Source organism: Bison bison, unplaced genomic scaffold, assembly GCF_000754665.1.
Source record: "Bison bison bison isolate TAMUID 2011002044 unplaced genomic scaffold, Bison_UMD1.0 scf7180017864139, whole genome shotgun sequence".
Classification (NCBI taxonomy): domain Eukaryota; kingdom Metazoa; phylum Chordata; class Mammalia; order Artiodactyla; family Bovidae; genus Bison; species Bison bison.
The window spans coordinates 11,457,871-11,467,246 of NW_011494711.1; positions in this window are offsets into that span (position 1 = coordinate 11,457,871).

Genomic DNA, 9,376 nt, shown 5'->3' on the forward strand with positions numbered 1-9,376 from the left:
GAAATTGAGGGAGACTGAAATGGAGTAACAGGTGGGAGGAAGCACAGGGGGGAAGCAGCTCCTACAGCCTGGCTGCCACGTTCCTCCCACCCAGGCTCCTCTGGTCCTTCTCTGTGTGCTCTCACACTGACCCCTGTGCCCACCCCCTTTAGACCTGCAGCTCTTACAAGAATCTTCCTGGCACTAGGAACTGCTGGGCCCTGTGGGTTTCCAAAGACCTGATGTCAGTCAGAACTTGCTATTTTTCTTATTCAATTTGCTTTAAAATGCTTTCCTGTAGGTTGAGGTTTTTTCCCCTTTGAGAGCTGGGCCATGTGGATTTAGATAGAAACCAAACATCAATGGATGGAATTAAAAAATTTTTTAATTGCTAATAATTTACTATTTAACTATTCCTCAGTGATCAGTGCAAAAAAAATAGAGGAAAACAATAGAATGGGAAAGACTAGAGATTGCTTCAAGAAAATTAAAGATACCAAGGGAGCATTTCATTTCATACCAAGGGAGCATTACTGATGGGCTCAATAAAGGAAAGAAATGGTATAGACCTAACAGAAGCAGAAGATATTAAGAAGAGGTGGCAAAAAAACACAGAAGAACTGTACAAAAAAGATCTTCATGACCAAGATAATCACGATGGTGTGATCACTCACCTAGAGCTAGACATCCTGGAATGTGCAGCCAAGTGAGCCTTAAAAAGCATCACTATGAACAAAGCTAGTGGAGGTGATGGAATTCCAGTTGAGCTATTTCAAATCCTGAAAGATGATGCTGTGAAAGTGCTGCACTCAATATGCCAGCAAATTTGGAAAACTCAGCAGTGGCCACAGGACTGGAAAAGGTCAGTTTTCATTCCAATCCCAAAGAAAGGCAATGCCAAAGAATGCTCAAACTACTGCACAATAGCACTCATCTCACACGCTAGTAATGTAATGCTCAAAATTCTCCAAGCCAGGCTTCAGCAATACATTAACCATGAACTTCCAGGTGTTCAAGCTGGTTTTAGAAAAGGCAGAGGAACCAGAGATCATATTGCTAATATCCTCTGGTATCATTGAAAAAGCAAGCAAGTTCCAGAAAAACATCTATTTCTGCTTTATTGACTATGCCAAAGCCTTTGACTGTGTGGATCACAATAAACTGGAAAATTCTGAAAGAGATGGGCATACCAAACCACTTGACCTGCCTCTTGAGAAACCTGTGTGCAGGTCAGGAAGCAATAGTTAGAACTGGACATGGAACAACAGACTGGTTCCAAATAGGAAAAGCAGTACATCAAGGCTGTATATTGTCACCTTGCTTATTTAACGTATATGCAGAGTACATCATGAGAAACACTGGGCTGGATGAAGCACAAGCTGGAATCAAGAATGCTGGGAGAAATATCAAAAACCTCAGATATGCAGATGACACCACCCTTATGGCAGAAAGTGAAGAGGAACTAAAGAGCTTCTTGATGAAAGAGGAGAGAGAAAAAGTTGGCTTAAAGCTAACATTCAAAAAACTAAGCTCATGGCATCCAGTCCATTCACTTCATGCAAATAGATGGGGAAACAGTGGAAACAGTGGCAGACTTTATTTTTCTGGGCTTCAAAATCACTGCAGATGGTGACTGCAGCCATGAAATTAAAAGACGCTTCCTCCTTGGAAGAAAAGTTATGACCAACCTAGACAACATATTAGAAAGCGGAGATATTACTTTACCAACAAAGATCCGTGTAGTCAAGGCTATGGTTTTTCCAGTGGTCATGTATGGATGTGAGAGTTGGACTATAAGGAAAGCTGAGTGCCGAAGAATTGATGCTTTTGAACTGTGGTGTTGGAGAAGACTCTTGAGAGTCCCTTGGACTGCAAGGAGATCCAACCAGTCCATCCTAAAGGAGATCAGTCCTGGGTGTTCATTGGAAGGACTGATGTTGAAGCTGAAACTCCAATACTTTGGCCACCTGATGCAAAGAGCTGACTCATTGGAAAAGACCCTGATGCTGGGAAAGATTGAAGGTAGGAGGAGAAGGGGACGACAGAGGATAAGATGGTTAGATGGCACCACCGACTCAATGGACATGAGTTTGGGTGGATTCTGGGAGTCGGTGATGGACAGGGAGGCCTGGCATGCTGCAGTTCATGGGGTCACAAAGAGTCGGACACGACTGAACGACTGAACTGAACTGACATGTATGGATGTGAGAGTTGGAGTATAAAGAAAGCTGAGTGCTGAAGAATTGATGCTTTTGAACTGTGGTATTGGAGAAGACTCTTGAGAGTCCCTTGGACTGCAAGGAGATCCAACCAGTCCATCCTAAAGGAGATCAGTTCTGAGTGTTCATTGGAAGGACTGATGTTGAAGCTGAAACTCCAATACTTTGGCCACCTGATGCGAAGAGCTGACTCATTTGAAAAGACTCTGATGCTGGGAAGATTGAAGGGAATAGAAGAAGGGGACGACAGAGGATGAGATGGTTAGATGGCATCACCGACTCAATGAACATGAGTTTGAAAGGACTCCGAGAGTTGGTGATGGACAGAGAGGCCTGGTATGCTGTGGTCCATGGTATCGTGAAGATTTGGACATGACTGAGCAATTGAACTGAACTATTCCAAATCAATAAAGTGCTATTATGCATTTTAATGCAACTGATGTTATTGCCCATATCAGGGCGAAAAGTCCAGAATAAACAAGCAACACCAATAACAAAACCAATAACAACTGTTATTTGTGGTTTAATACATGTCAAACATTGGTCTCAATGTTTTACCTATATTAGCTATTTTAATCTTCATAAATTGAAAGTGAAAATGTTAATCGTTCAGTCCTGTCCAACTCTTTGTAATCCCATGGACTGTAGCCCGCCAGGCTCCTCTGTCCATGGAATTCTCGAGGCCACAATACTGTAGTGGGTAGCTATTCCTTTCTCCAAGGGCATCTTTCTGACCCAGGGATCAAACCCAGGTCTCCTGTTTTGCAGGCAGATTCTTCACCACTGAGCTACCAGGGAAGCTCTTAATTTCTATAACAATCTACAGTTAGGCATGATCACTATTCCTTTTTATGGGTGAAAACACTGAGGTACAAAGAGATTGAGTGACCACTCCAGGTCACAGATGTGTTAAGCAGCAGATCTGGGTTGCATACAGATGGCAGTTTAAATTGTCTTCTTGTTCTTCCTCATTTAGAGAGATGAGAATGAGTGATAATGGTGTAGGAATTGCCTGATCCAAGGCAGGAAAATTCTAGTCTTAACTGCTTTTCACTTTGCATTACCCACCACAATTCACACCAATTTATCCAAGAAAAACCCTCCAAGATAAAAATAAGTATTAATAGTAATAAGAATCAAATAAAAATAAAAACAGAACGGTGACTTCTGTGGTGGTCCAGTGATTAAGAATCTGCCTGCCAATGCAGGGGATTTGGGCCTGATCCCTGGTCTGGGAAGATCCCACTTAACTGCTGTGCAGCCATTAAGTCTATGCTCTGCAACAAGAGAGGCCACCACAGTGAGAGGCCCACACAGGGAAGTGAAGAGCAGGCCCCTGCTCACCGCAGCTAGAGAAAGCCCACGTGCAGCAGTGAAGACCCAGAGCAGGCAAAAAGAAATAAATAAATACAAACCAAAAAACATGCAGAACTATTGTGACCTCTAAGAGTTTCCCTTGTAGCTCGGCTGGTAAAAAATCCTCCTGCAAGGAGACCCTGGTTCAATTGCTGGATCGGGAAGTTACCCCAGAGAAGAGATATGCTACCCATTCCAGTATTTTGGGGTTTCCCTAGTGGCTCAGATGGTAAAGAATCCGCCTGCAATGTGGGAGACTTCGGGAAGGGCATGGAACCCACTCCAGTATTCTTGCCTAGAGAATCCCCATGGACAGAGGAGCCTGGCAGGCGAGAATCCCCATGGACATATAGTCCATGGGGTGGCAAAGAGTTGGACACCACTGAGCGACTAAGCACAGTGCATTGTGACCTCTCATATAAAGAATTTAAGCATCTTCCAAAAGAACATATTTGATTTTATCAGAAATATAAGCTTATGACCTAATGCAATTCTGTTGTTAGGAATCTCTAGTCATTGGTTTTAGTTTTATATAGTCCCATCCCGATACTTTTTTGATTATGAAGGTACAAAGGAATGGAAACAAGACACTATGATATTGGGGGTTTTTCTCCTTTCAGTTGATTGCTGTTATATGAAGAATTTTAGCTGTCAGAGCTCTGTGTTTATTTTGATACTGTTGTGGTCCTACATCTATTGTGCTTACCTTGACATGTCTTATTTCTGAAGGGCTATCTGAATCTTGACGTCATATCTTAAGTAGTCCTGAAAATATATGTTACTGCTTTGAGATATCTTACTTTGGAATTCTACATAGTTTTGTCCATTGGACTTTGCCATATTCATATTAAGATACAGTCTTCCATAAAAGAGTCATATTAATTATACCACAAAATGCCAAAAGTTATAAATATTGGCTGTATCAACTAAAGAGTGAAGAGTTCATGACTGAATCATCAAAATGTATCCAATTTAGTTTAATAACCTCCCAAGTCCCCAGAATACATACAACTGTATCATGGGCTCAAGAATCTCATAGTATTTTTTCAAACACTTTTGTACAACCAAGGGAATAAAGCTGCTTTCTCTGTCCATCCCATGTTTACGCATGAACGGATGCCAAGGTAAGCCAGTTCTTGCAGATGCCTTCCCACTTGTCCTATCACCGTCCCCACGATTGATTCAGGCTTCCTCATTTCCACCTGATGGAATTCAGCTATCTCCTAAACTATTTTCTCTGATTCCAACAACCACTGGTAAAGCAACACCACACCCTCAATGTCATTCTGACTGGGTCTCCCTCATGGTGGTCTTTCTTCATTTCTAATAATTTGCCAAGTCTTTTCCTTTGTCAAAAGCTTGAGGCGGCTCTTTAACATAGTGAAGCGATGACTCACCACCTGGAAGCTGCCTGTAGTTTCAGGCCCTTTCCACATCTGCTCTACACTTCAGTGACACAGAGCGGCTCCCCATGGACACATCAGGCCCCAGCAAGCTGCTGAGTCTATGTGTGATGTTTTTGCAGCTTAGAGAGTCCCCGCTTGCTCCACTTCTCTGCTACATAAATTCTTGTATTTAAAAGCTTGTCTTAAATGGTACCTCCCTCTCAAGTTTGTATCCTCTTTTTTATTCCAACTTCCTGTCCCAGGAAGAACAAAATCACCCCTTCCCTAAACTTCATCAAACCTTGATTATGCCTCTATTTATAGTAATTAGTACATCTTATTTTATTAGTTATTTATCTGACTATAGTGGCTCTGATTGGAGTAGGCAATGGCAACCCACTCCAGTACTCTTGCCTGGAAAATCCCATGGACAGAGGAGCCTGGTAGGCTGCAGTCCATGGGGTCGCTAAGAGTCAGGCACGACTGAGAGACTTCACTTTCACTTTTCACTTTCATGCATTGGAGAAGAAATAGCAACCCACTCCAGTATTCTTGCCTGGAGAATCCCAGGGATGGGGAAGTCTGGTGGGCAGCTGTCTGTGGGGTCGCACAGAGTCGGACACAACTGAAGTTACTTAGCAGCAGCAGCAGTGGCTCTAATGGTAAAGAATCTGCTGGCAATGCAGGAGAACTGAGTTCAATCCTTGGGTCAGGAAGATCCCCTGGAGAAGAGAATGGCGACCCACTCCAGTATTCTTGCCTGGAGAATTCCACGGACAGAAGAGGCTGGTGGGTCACAGTCCATGGGGTTTCAAAGAGTCGGACCCGTCTGAGCAACTAACACTTTCATTTTCACTGATAGAAAACCACCTCCTTCTGGTCAGAGACTTCGGTTGATTCATTTGTTTAGTTCTGGGCAAGGACCTTGCATGCACTGGAAGTGCAATAAATATGAAATAAACTAAGGACAGATTTCAGCAGTTTCCTAGATCACCAGGTGGTTGCTGTGTGCCTGGGCTCCTTTTCTGTAGAGCAACAGGGAGAGAGGCCAGTGGGTCACATTCTGGCCAAAGCCAAAGGTATCCATGGAGACTGGAGAGTTTGGCCTTGGGAACACAGGGTTAGGGAAGGGGCAATCTTCCTGATCTGTGTATTTCCAACATGCCTCAGAACCCTGAACTGCTTTGCAGTTTGCACACAGGAGATTCTGGAGAATCTGTATAGCATTTCTGCTTCTGTTTTGCATGATGAGAGTGTGGGGGTAAGGTTGGAAAGAAGGCAAACATCCCTTTTTCTTGTACAAGCATATGCTGGGAACCCTCCCTGGCCTCTCGACAAGGGAGAGAGCCAGGCTAAATGTGTGATGCTAAAAGACTTGAGGGAAAAGAAAGAAAATAGATGGCACATTTTATAAAACTGAAACTCGTGGGATGTCGAGGAATTCAAAACACTTTTATTGCCTTAAAAACCTTCACATGGCACTGGTTCTGTGTATGTCTATTTTTCCGGTAACGTAAATGGGAATAAAGAGCACTTCTTGTCTCTCCAGGCTGTCCGTCCCACTTGTTATTAGTAACACAGGCTTACATTGTAGCCCACATGGTGCCTAATCACAACCAGTCTTTATAAGCAACCAAGCCAGCTGGGGAGATGGTGTCAGATCAGATTTCAGTTTGGGATGAGGCTGGGGTGGGGGTGGGGGATCAGGAAATCTAAAATACGAGGAGAATGAATCTTAAATATCCAAAGAAAAGACTCACTGGTCCTGTATTCTGTTGTCTTCTCTTGGACTCAGAGTGACAAAAGGAAAGGAAGGTTAGTGGGTTTTTTTTGCTACCAACAGTACAAATATCCACTGACAATTGTTGAGTCAGGCCCTGGGGAGAGAGAACAAAAATGACTGTAGGCTTTGTTTCTCCAAATGTCAAAGGTTACTAAAATAGGAATGAGAAGAGATGAAATGGAAACTTTTAGTGCTGTATGATGTCATTCCATCTGAATCTCATTCAGGACCATCCCAACACCCCGTGCCTTGGTGAGCATGTTTTCTTACTGTCTCATCTCCCTCTACCTTCCTCCATCTGCATTAAAACCAAACCAAACCAATCAAAGTTGAATTCAAAATAAAATTAGGGAAGTTTGAAAGATGTAAATATTTTAATGGTTTTGAGTTCATAAGAATTAATTTTGTCACAAATTTTAATTGAGAATTTAACATTATACCTATTGAAAATAATTATTCAAGAAGTATAAGAAGAATGCTAAACTCATCTGAAAGTCTAATATTTGGGATCACCTCAGTTAATGTTTTGGTGAATATCCTTTCAACATATCTGTTTTCCACATATACATAAATATTTATGATCTATCATAGATGCTGATCTTATCATAGGCACTTATCATTTGTTTTATTATTTTTCACTAACACTATGCCTTACATGTCTACTGCAATGTAGGAAGCTACTTATTACCATGTATTTCTGAAGAAGTATTTGTTATCACTCTTCAATAATGATGTTGTTGTTTAGTCACTAAGTCATATCCGACTCTTTTGCGTCTCCATGAACTGTAACCTGCCAAGCTCCTCTGTCTATGGGATTTCCCAGGCAAGAATACTGGAGGGGATTGCCATTTCCTTCTCCAGGAGATCTTCCTGACCAAGGGATCAAACTGGCATCTCCTGCATTGCAGGTGGATTCTTTACTGCTGAGCCAGTTTATTGGTTCTTCAGTTTGAATGCTAAGCATCTTTCATATACTTACTGGCCATTTAGATTAACTCCTGCTTAAGCTGTCTATATCCTTTGTTCCTTTTTTTAAAACTGGGATTGGTTAGTTAAAAAAATTAATTTGTAACAGATTATCTTTTGTTCAAGTATTGTCTTTTTTACAAGAGAAGTATATCTTCCTTTTATTAAGTCAAATATATCTTCTATAGTTTGTGAGTCTTCTGTCTTTGTTATATATCTCTCCAACCCTTAGTCAGCAGTGAAGAGATACACTGATATTTTTTAAGCTTGTTATTGTTTTCTGTTTTACATTTTAATCTTTAATCCATCTGAAATTTACTTTTGTACTTGTGGTGAGGTAGAGATCCACCTTAATTTTTTTGATGAGTAGCCAGTTATGAAAGAACCATTCATTCACTTAGAAACATTTTTCACATTGAAATAAAGGATATATCAAGTACATTGGGATCTACTTCATTCTTTATTCAGATCTAGTGATCTACTTTTCTATTCTCAAGTCAAGAAGATACTCTGAATATAAAGGCTTTATAGAATGCTTCATTATCTACAAAAGCAGGTCCTCCCTCACTGTTCCACATTTTCAGAATTAGCTCTAATATTCTCAGATATCTACTCTTTGAACAGAAACTTAGTGAAAACAAGCTCATTTGAGATTCAATTCTTCTTGGATTGCAGGAGCTATATAAATCAACTTTGGAAGAATTGATGTTTCTATGATACATTCTTCCCTTCAAAATAATTTTAATGATATGAACCCTTCATCTGAAGCTACATAGCCTTATACTGATCTATCTAGGTATCCATGCCATTCAGGTGTGACCTAAATCAAATCCCTTATGATTATACAGTGGAAGTGAGAAATAGATTTAAGGGACTAGATCTGATAGAGTGCCTGATGAACTATGGACTGAGGTTCCTGACATTGTACAGGAGACAGGGATCAAGACCATCCCCATGGAAAAGAAATGCAAAAAAGCAAAATGGCTGTCTGGGGAGGCCTTACAAATAGCTGTGAAAAGAAGAGAAGTGAAAAGCAAAGGAGAAAAAGAAAGATATAAGCATCTGAATGCAGAATTCCAAAGAATAGCAAGGAGAGATAAGAAAGCCTTCCTCAGCGATCAGTGCAAAGAAATAGAGGAAAACAACAGATTGGGAAAGACTAGGGATCTCTTCAAGAAAATTAGCGACACTAAGGGAATATTTCATGCAAAGATGGGCTCGATAAAGGACAGAAATGGTATGGACCTAACAGAAGCGAAGGTATTAAGAAGAGGTGGCAAGAAAACACAGAAGAACTATACAAAAAAGATCTTCACAACCCAAATAATCATGATGGTTTGATCACTCACCTAGAGCCAGACATCCTGGAATGTGAAGTCAAGTGGGCCTTAGAAAGCATCACTACAAACAAAGCTAGTGGAGGTGATGGAATTCCAGTTGAGCTCTTTCAAATCCTGAAAGATGATGCTGTAAAAGTGCTGCACTCAATATGCCAGCAAATTTGGAAAACTCAGCAGTGGCCACAGGACTGGAAAAGGTCAGTTTTCATTCCAATCCCAAAGAAAGGCGATGCCAAAGAATGCTCACACAATTGCATTCATCTCACATGCTAGTAAAGTAATGCTCAAAATTCTCCAACCTGGGCTTCAGCAATACGTGAACTGTAAACTTTCAGGTGTTCAAGCTGG